The following is a 9,862-nucleotide window of genomic DNA, read 5'->3' on the forward strand; positions in this document are numbered from 1 at the left end:
CATAGACCCTGCCTTGAGTGTGACAGGGGGCGGTGCCCCAACCCCCCAATCGGCCCTACCCTGAGTGTGACTGAGGGTGGCATAGCAACCTCCCGATCCACCCTGCTCTGTGCATGATGGGGCGGCGCCCCAACTCCCCAATCGGCCCTGCTCTGAGCCTGACCAGGGGCTGCACCTAGGGATTGGGCGTGCCCTCTGCCACCCGGGAGCAGGCCTAAGCCAGCAGGTCATTATCTCCCGAGGGGTCCCAGACTGCGAGAGGGCACAGGCCGGGCTGGGGGACCCCCCTCCCCCCGCCCCCGGAGTGCACAAATTTTTGTGCACCGGGCCTCTAGTATATATATATTTACACACATCTATAATGGAATATTATCCAGCCTTAAAAAGAATAAAATCCTGTAATTTTTGACAACATGGATGCATGTAAAGTGTACTATGGTAAGTGAAATAGGCCCAACAGAGAAAGACAGATACTGCCTTCTATGTGAAACATTTTTAAGCAAATTTATAGGAACAGAGTGGAAAAGTGGTTGCCAGGGACTGAGAAAGGTTGGTAAAAAGGTGCAAACTCTCAGTTATAAGATGAATGAGGCCTAAGGATTTAATACATAACATATTGATTATAGTGGATAACACTGAATCATACAATTGAAATTTGGTAAAAAAAAAAAAAAAAAGCAGAACGTAGCCGAAACCAGTTTGGCTCAGTGGATGGAGCGTCGGCCTGCAGATGAGGGGTCCCAGGTTCAATTCCAGTCAAGGGCATGTACCTGGGTTGTGGGCACATCCCCAGTGGGGGATGTGCAGGAGGCAGCTGATCGATGTTTCTCTCTCGTTGTTGTTTCTGACTCTCTATCTCTCTCCCTTCCTCTCTGTGGAAAATCAATAAAATATATTTTTTTAAAAAAAGCAGAACGTAAATGTTTTCACCAAAATAAAAAAAGGGATAATTATGTAAGGTGATGGATCTAGTAATTAACTCAATGGTGGGGAATTCTTTCACAATGTATACATATACCACATTACCACATGTACACTTTAAATATCTTACAATTTTATTTGTGAATTATACCTCAATAAAGCTGGGAGGGGGGGGAGTTTCCTGAAAATAATCATCTTAACTTAGTATCTTCAGTTACACTGGATATCTTCCATTTGCCTCTTCATACCCAATCTCCACCCTTATCCAACTTGTTCTGTACTCTGGAAGTATAAGACCATATAAAGCGGTCTTATATGGACTGTATCAAAAGATTCCTGTGCCTTCAACTTTCGGCTAGATTTGGCCAATAGTAAGCCATGACAGGAAGAGAGAGGAAAAAGAATAAGAGCAAGGTATTCATTCAGCTGGCTTCCTCCCTAAGAGGTCTCCTTGGATTGTCTGTATCCCATGACCAAAGTGGTCTGTTCTACAAGAGTCTCTCTGTCTCTCTCTGTCTCTCTCTCTCTCTCTCTCTCTCTCTCTCTCTCTCTCTCTCTCTCTCAACTTATAACTGTTCTTTCCCCTCATCCTTTTGACTGGGGGATATGGCTCATCCACTCACACTAGCCTGAGGATACTGAAGTATCTTTTCTAGTACTATTGTTAAAAGTCCCTTTGTAAACAAAACTTTCCTGAATCACCAAATTTGAATGTCATCTCTTTCTCCTCGGGGACACTGACTTACAGACCTGTGGAAGAAGAAGTCTTTCCCAGTAGTTCTAGCAGCCGTCTCAGGGCTGATGTTCATTGACTTCCATGTCATAGCTTTAGCGATATGATCACCAATTACTGTGGCCAGAGCAATGCAGTGCTTTGCTTAGCCCAACCTGACTCACATACCTGCCCCTGGGAGTAGGATCAGCCCCATTGGAACCACCTGGGCTGAGAGCTTGGGAGAGAGAGAGTTCCCCAAAGGCAACTCTGAATGGGCATGGACTTTAAAATAAAACCAAGCAAGTCACAAGTGCTTGGAGTCTCGGCTCACCTATAAGATAGTAATAATGCATTTTCTAAATTGGGTAAATAAACCAGATTCACCTTTAAATGTTCTCATATCTATAAAATCTATGACTCTAACTCCAACAGTACACACTGGTGGTATAAAAGAAATTTAATTCTCTTTCTTGTTTTATCACCAATTATCGATATGACCTTGAACAAGTCAGCTATCCTTTATGGGCTTTTATTTCTTTATCTGTGAAATGAGAAGGCAGAAATAAATTATCTCTTGGGTGTACTCTAGATATAAAATCTCTATGAATCTATAATTATCTCAGAAATTCCAAGTTCTATTCGGGTTCATGGATTGAACACAGTGAGTATGTTCAATACTCTTGGGGTGGGGAGAGAAGTGTATTGAAAAAATATGAGAAAAAAATATAAAGTCTAAGGAAAACATTAGGAACAAAACATTAGAAATCATTGCCTCGGAGTCTAAGCAGTAGTTGGTCTCTTTAGGCACTACCTATGCAATAAGTCAGCTCCATTTTTCATCCCTCCATCATTCCACTCAATATTCAAATACCCAAGCATAAGATGGGGATTGGAGTAAAGTGAGCTGTCTTCTCATCTGGTGGGGGTGGCAGAGTACCTTGTTGACATTCTCACCAGGACAATGCACCATGGGAGAAGAAGAATGGTTCTCCAAATGTAGAAAGAATAATGAGAGGCCAAAAACTACTGATTTTCTTTATACAAGCCAATGATAGCATCAGAAGATGGGTGTGGCTTTGTTTTGCTTATATTTTCAATATAGCTCTGTGTACATTTCTTTTAAAGTTTTTTTGGAATAATACGTATTGTGTCTAGGTCACAGGCCCAGAATTTAAGAGAGAAATTGAGAGAAAGAAATAAAAGGGAGCGAGGGAGGGAGGGAGGGAGGGAGGGAGATCACCAAGAGATCTAGAGCAGTGGTTCTCAACCTTCCTAATGCTGTGACCCTTTAATACAGTTCCTCATGTTGTGGTGATCCCCAATTTTGTTACAAATTGAACATAATTAAAGCATAGTGATTAATCACAAAAACAATATGTAACTATATATGTGTTTTCTGATGGTCTTAGGCGACCCCTGTGAAAGGGTCGTTCGATCCCCAAAGGGGTCACAACCCACAGGTTGAGAACCGCTGATCTAGAGGTTAAAAATGACAATTTTCTAACTCTAACTCTAAAGATGCCACAAATGGAAAGGAGCATTGTAAAGCAAAGACCAATAACTTGGTTTTGTTTTCATTAGACTCCATTATTTCTCAGCCATGGGCAAATGCTCATAAAATGAAATATTACTTGAATATATGAATGCAAATTCAGGAACTCCAGCAGAACAGGTAAATAATTCATAAATGTACAAAATGAACCAAGCCCTCCTTCAGCCACTATCAGGGTGTGTAGATACCAAAAGCCATATACTTACACAGGGATTTTCCAATTTTTAACTTGAGGCTTCAATATCCATACTGAAAATTATGTAGTAGTTATACTTGGATCTGTTGTAAGGTTTTAAAGTAGAATGTAATTACCATGAATTAACAACTTGTTAGCATCCTTACAGAGAATTTAAATATTTAGTGTTGAAATGGACATGTTACAAGGGTCTGCATATGCATTAGCAACACATATCAAATGTGCATGTGCCTTATATTTATACTTTTGTGTTTGCATGAATATGGATTATAAACATTTGCAAAGATTACAGTTTTTTATTTCAGGTAAAAGTTTCATTTTTCTAAATGTGCTTAGCCTGTGCAATTGAGCTAAAGTGTTTCACTAATAAATCAAAATGAGTTTAAAATAGAAACACTTTATTAAAAACTACTATTCTATTACCCTTTAAACCCAAGCGTTAAAAGTTTTAGGTACTAAGCTAGCAAACAAGCCCTGGTCAGGGCATATGCCAGGGTGGGGGCTCATTCCCCAGGAGGGAACATGCAGGAGGCAGCCTATCAATGATTCTCTCTCATTATTGATGTTTCTATCTCTCCCTCTCCTTTCCTCTATGAAATCAATAAAAATATATATATTTTTTTAAAAGATATTTGTCATTACAACGAACATTGCACCTGATATTCTAACATCTAACATCTCTTCATGGCATGGAAGTGGAATAGGATGGTAAAATAGAAATCCCTACCAATACAGGATCTCTCTGCAGTAGCCTATACTCTCACCTTCACTCTAAAGTTGCCACAAATAGAAAGAAGGAAATAGATATGAATAAGATACTGAGGTCCCTTACTGCCTCCACAGAGTGGAATCTGTTCACCCTCCTCCCTAAAGAAAGCACAATCCGTAGCAGCAAGTGTTTCCTAACGGTGGGAGTGCCCTGGGCGGTCCTGGATCTGTCTCTTGCTTCAACAGTGTTTGGACGGAACAGATTCAGGGACGCCCCTTCTTCCAGCCTCTGGCTGCTCTCCAGCCTCTTGTCCAGTTACCACCTTCAGAACCACCTCCGGGACCAGCCAACATACCATTTTATATTTTTCCTACCTTAACTCCTTATTGCCGAATAACCATGAGCTCCCAAATTCGTCAGAACTATTCCACCGAGGTGGAGGCTATGGTCAACCCCTGGCCAACCTGCCTCTGCGGGCCTCCCACACCTACCTCTCTCTGGGCTTCTATTTTGACCCTGAGGATGTGGCTGTCGAGGGCGGGAGTCATTTCTTCCTCGAGTTGTCGGAGAAGCGCAAGGGCGCTGAGCGTCTCTTAAAGTTGCAAAACCAGCGCGGTGGCCGCATTCTCTTCTAGGACGTGCTGAAGCCTCTCCAAGGTGAGTGGGCAAAACTCAGGCCGCCATGGAAGCCACCCTGGCCTTGGAAAAGAACTTGAAACAGGTCTTTTTGGAGCTTCATGCCCTGGGTTCTACCTGTGCAGACCCCCATTCCTGTGACTTCCGGGAGAACCACTTCCTGGATGAACAGGTGAAACTCTTCAAGAAGATGGGTGACACCTGACTCACCACCACAGGCTGGCCGGCCCCCAGGCTGGGCTGGGCAAGTATCTCTTTGAAAGGTTCACCCTCAAGCACGACTAGGAGCCTTTGGAGCCCAGAGGCCTTTGTGGGGGGGTCCCTCTGCATCCCCCTGGTGTCTGGCTTTTACCTGAGCCTCTCCCTGACACTACTGGCCATTCTTTAACCACCCTGAAGCCCTCTCCCATGCATTGGACCAAATGGAAACAACAAAGCTTTTTGCAGAAAAAGAAAAAAAAAACAAAACTGCTGTACATAGACACTGCTTGCAATGGGACATAAAGATGGATTGTTCCTGCTCTCACTGATGGGTGTGTATGTTAAAATTAGAGGAAATTACAGGAGAAGCAGTCACTTAAAGCTGGAGTGGTAAAGGGAGGCTCTGCATACAAAGTAAGGCATTAGCTGGGTGATAAAGGTTGAGATAGCATATGGAAGAAGGCAGAACAGGTAGCTGTGCAATCAATGAGAACCACAGACTTAAAGTTAGGAACCTGTATGAACATTCAGAAGACCAGTGTGACTCGAGAAATAAGAGCAGGGAAGTAATTGAAAGTCAAATTCTGCACTTTTCCTTTAATCCAATTGTGCCCAGATTTGGATACTCATTAAAATAACCTGAGAAGCTTTAGATAAAATAGACAGTATATGGGCCCCATCTCTGGAGATTCTAATTTAATAGGTCTGGGTAAAGCCCTGGCATTTTGTTTGTTTGTTTTATTCTTTTTTAAGCTCTCTAGGTGATTCTAATGTACAGCCAGGGTTAAAAACCACTCTTAGGTCATCAGGATTCACCAGTATTATGCAACTTGCATCACTTAAAAGAAGGTTTTCAATCCAACCAAGTCCCAAGGCATTGGATATAATGCAGATAATACTCTGTTACCCTAAACCAGTGGTTGGCAAACTGCGGCTCGTGAGCCACATGCGGCTCTTTGGCCCCTTGAGTGTGGCTCTTCCTAAGCCTTAGGAGTACCCTAATTAAGTTAATAACAATGTACCTACCTATATAGTTTAAGTTTAAAAAATTTGGTTCTCAAAAGAAATTTCAATCGTTGTACTGTTGATATTTGGCTCTGTTGACTAAAGAGTTTGCCGACCACTGCCCTAAACCAATGTCACTGTGTAGTCTTTATTGGAAAACTGAACAAGGAAGCGTGTTGCCACATGGAAGGAGAGGGAAGGATACCACCTCAAGCAGTGGTTCTATTTGAAAAAATAGGGTGTCCAGATCCCATGGCTCAGATATTCTGACTCAGTGGTCTGAGGTGAAGCTGAAGCACATGCATTTTCTAAGTTCTTCTGGTCATTCGAATGTTCAGATCTACTCAATACATAATTACAATATAAAAATTAGAACATATTATGAGATTATAAATTTACAATGTATAGAAAACTTTCAAAATTATTTTCACAAATTATAATGTGAGACTATAACTGTGTTTCTGAGTAAATCTTCATTATCAAATTTTTTATGCTTGAAATAACTACATGTATAAGATCTTTTACCTAATAATCTCTTCAAATTCTTATAATCACTATTAAGAAAAAATTTTCTTTTACAAGCAGGTGATAAAAAATATAAACTATTTTTAAAACTGCTAAAAAATGTGCAGCAGTTAATATCAGCATACAAAAATCAGTAATGTTTTTATACGTTAACCATCTGAAATTAAATTAAGAAAACAATCTCATTACAACATAAATAAGAATAAAATACTTAGCAATAAACTAATGAGGCAAAAAAGAAGAGATCCCAAGTTCATGGGTTTGAACTTAATATTATTAAAATATCCACACTACCCAAAGCCATCTGCATGTTCAATGCAAGCCCTATCAAAATCCTAATGGCAAAAATAGAAAAAAAAATCCTAAAATTCATGTGGAACCACAAAGGACCCAAAATAGCCAAATAATCTTGAGAAATTAGAACAAAGATGGAGGCTTCATACTTTCTGATTTCAAGACATATTACAAAGCTACCGTAATCAAAATAGTATGGAACTGGCATAAGAACAGCCATATAAACCATTGGAACAGAACAGAGGGCCCAGAAATACACCCATATATGGCAAAATGATTTTTTTTTTCATGGTTACCAGTTTTATTTCACTCATTATTTGACAAAGTGAGTTTCTGGGTGTACAAAGTTAAACAACATATAACCCCCCTCCTACAGAAGCTAACAGTCTAGATTTTATAAACCTATAAACTGCTCTAGAAGAAACTTACTATAGACATTTAATTAGATATTATTTACCCAAGGCTTACAATTTAATAGCAAATGACAAGCATTTAATACTCCCACTCACATTTTAAGCATTTTACATTTGTTAAGTAATTGAATCCTCCTAGCAATCTTATGAAAAGGGAATTATTACTCTATTACTGTAAGATATTATTAATACATTAAAATATATTACATTTACCATCTTTTCCAGAATCAACGTTAATGACACTAATTCTGCTAATGAGTGTTTTATATACAGTTGCTGTATCATTCCCATCAACATGCAAACATACTGTAATTTCTCCCATCTAAAAAAAAAAATCCTTTCTTGCCTTCACATCCAACTCTAGGAACCACAGCATTTCTCTGATCCCCTTAGAGCAAAACTCCCTGACAGAGCTGTCTGTGTGAGTTGTCTCCCAACTTTCTCCTGTCAGCTGCTCTTGAGCCATTCCAAACAGGCTTTTGCCTCTACACCACTGAAACCACTCTATTCAAGATTATGAATGGCCTCAAAATGCTAAATACAGTTTTTAAATTTTTGTCCTCATCTCACCTGACCTATCAACAGCACCTGACCATAGGTAAAACACTCTCTTTAAAATACTTTCTTTACTTAGCTTCTCAGACACTATACTCTTCTGGGTTTTCTTCTTAACTCACTAGATGTTCCTTCTCAATATCTACACATTAAAGTACCCAAGGCTCAGTCCATAGACCTCCTTTCTCTTTTTTTAAAAAAATTTTATTTTGCAATTACAGTTGACATTCAATATTATTATTCTCTCTTTTCTACCTACTTACTTTCTTAATGTTCTCATATAGTTTCATGGCTTTACTAGAATATAGCTTCAACAGGGTAAGGATTTTTTTTAATATATTTTATTGATTTTTTACAGAGAGGAAGGGAGAGAGATAGAGAGTTAGAAAGATTGATGAGAGAGAAACATCGATCAGCTGCCTCCTGCACATCTCCTACTAGGGATGTGCCCACAACCCAGGTACATGCCCTTGACCGGAATCGAACCCAGGACCTTTCAGTCCGCAGGCCGACACTCTATCCACTGAGCCAAACCGGTTTCGGCGATTTTTTTTTATTTTAGCTGTTTTATGCTGAATGCCCTGCATATAAAACAGTGCCTGACACATATTAAATGCATGACAAATATATGTTCAATGAATGGATGGGTGAATAAATAGCTTTAAATATTATATGTAAACTGATGACTCTCTAATTTATACCTCCTGCCTGAATCTCTATCTGCCCTGAACTCCAACTGCCTATCTGCTATCTGCATTTGGACGTGTAATAAACATCTCGAACTTAACCAAGTTCAAAAGAGAACTCCAAACACCCTCACAATGGCTTTTCTAACTTCACTTTCTTAACAAAGTACAGTTCCATCCTTCTAGTTCCTCAAGCCAAATATTTTTAAAGCATTCCCAATTCACCTCTTTCTCTCATACCACATATCCAACCTGCCAACAAATACTGTGGATTCTGCCATCAAAATATATTCAGCACTTGACCACTTTTCATATGGTAAAATGATATTTGACAAAGGTGTCCACAAGGAGAAAAATATACCCTCTTCAAAAAGTGGTGCTGGGATAACTGGACATCCACATATAAAAGAATAAAACTGAACCCTTATCTTACACTATATACAAAAATCAACTCAAAATGGATTAAAAATCTACACTAATAAAAGAAAAAGATGCTAATTGACCATACCTTTGCTATGCCTTAAGCCACGCCCACCAGCCAATCAGAGCAACTATATGCAAATTAACCCAACCAAGATGGCGGCCGGCAGCCACGGAGCTGGAGCAAGCAGGAGGCTTAGTTGCTCCAATGATGGAGGAAGCCAAGCTTCCCGGCCGCGGCTGGCTCTGAGCTCCACTCAAAGCAACAAAGTTTCAATTATAGAAGATAAATAAACCCCAGATACCTGCTTTCAGCCGGCCCTGGCCATGGAGCTGGAGCCTTGGGTTGCCCCTGGTGATGGAGGAAGCCAAGAACTAGCCAGCTCTGAGCTCCACTTCAGGCTACAAAGTTTCAATTATAGAAGGTAAATAAATCCCAGAGAAAAAAAGAGGCTGGGAGCTTCCATCGCAGGGGAGACTTGGCCAGCCTGAAAACGGCCCTCAGCCCCTCACCCAGACTGCTCAGGCACCCCAGTGGGACCCCCCACCCTAAAGGGGGTGTGGCCAGCCTGAAAACAGCCATCAGCCCCTCACCCAGGCTTGCCAAACCTCCATGGGAGGGGGTTCCCACTGGGGGGCTTGACCAGCCTGCAAATAGCCATCAGCCCCTCACCCAGGCTGGCCAAACCTCTATGGGGTGAGGGTCCCCACTGGGGGGGGGGGGCTTGACCAGCCTGCAAACAGCTATCAGCCCCTCACCCAGACTGGCCAGGCACCCCAGTGGGGACCCCCACCCTGAAGGGGTGTGACCAACTGCAAACAGCCATCAGCCCCTCACCCAGGCTGGCCAGGCACCACAGTGGCACCCCAGTGGGGACCCCCACCCTTTAGGGCAAACCAGCCGGCCCCCACCCATGCACTAAGCCTCTATCCTATATAATAAAAGGGTAATTTGCAAACTGACCCTAACAGCAGAAAGACTGGGAATGACTGGTCACTATGACACACACTGACCACCAGGGGCAGACGCTCAC

The 9,862-nt window shown here is 41.3% G+C and overlaps 1 pseudogene; it reads left to right on the forward strand.

Annotated features, from left to right (window-relative positions):
- Positions 1-4,492: 4,492 nt before the first annotated feature.
- On the forward strand, positions 4,493-5,014 carry LOC106697334 (annotated as a pseudogene).
- Positions 5,015-9,862: the final 4,848 nt, after the last annotated feature.

This window comes from Myotis lucifugus, unplaced genomic scaffold (assembly GCF_000147115.1).
Source record: "Myotis lucifugus unplaced genomic scaffold, Myoluc2.0 scaffold_63, whole genome shotgun sequence".
Lineage (NCBI taxonomy): Eukaryota > Metazoa > Chordata > Mammalia > Chiroptera > Vespertilionidae > Myotis > Myotis lucifugus.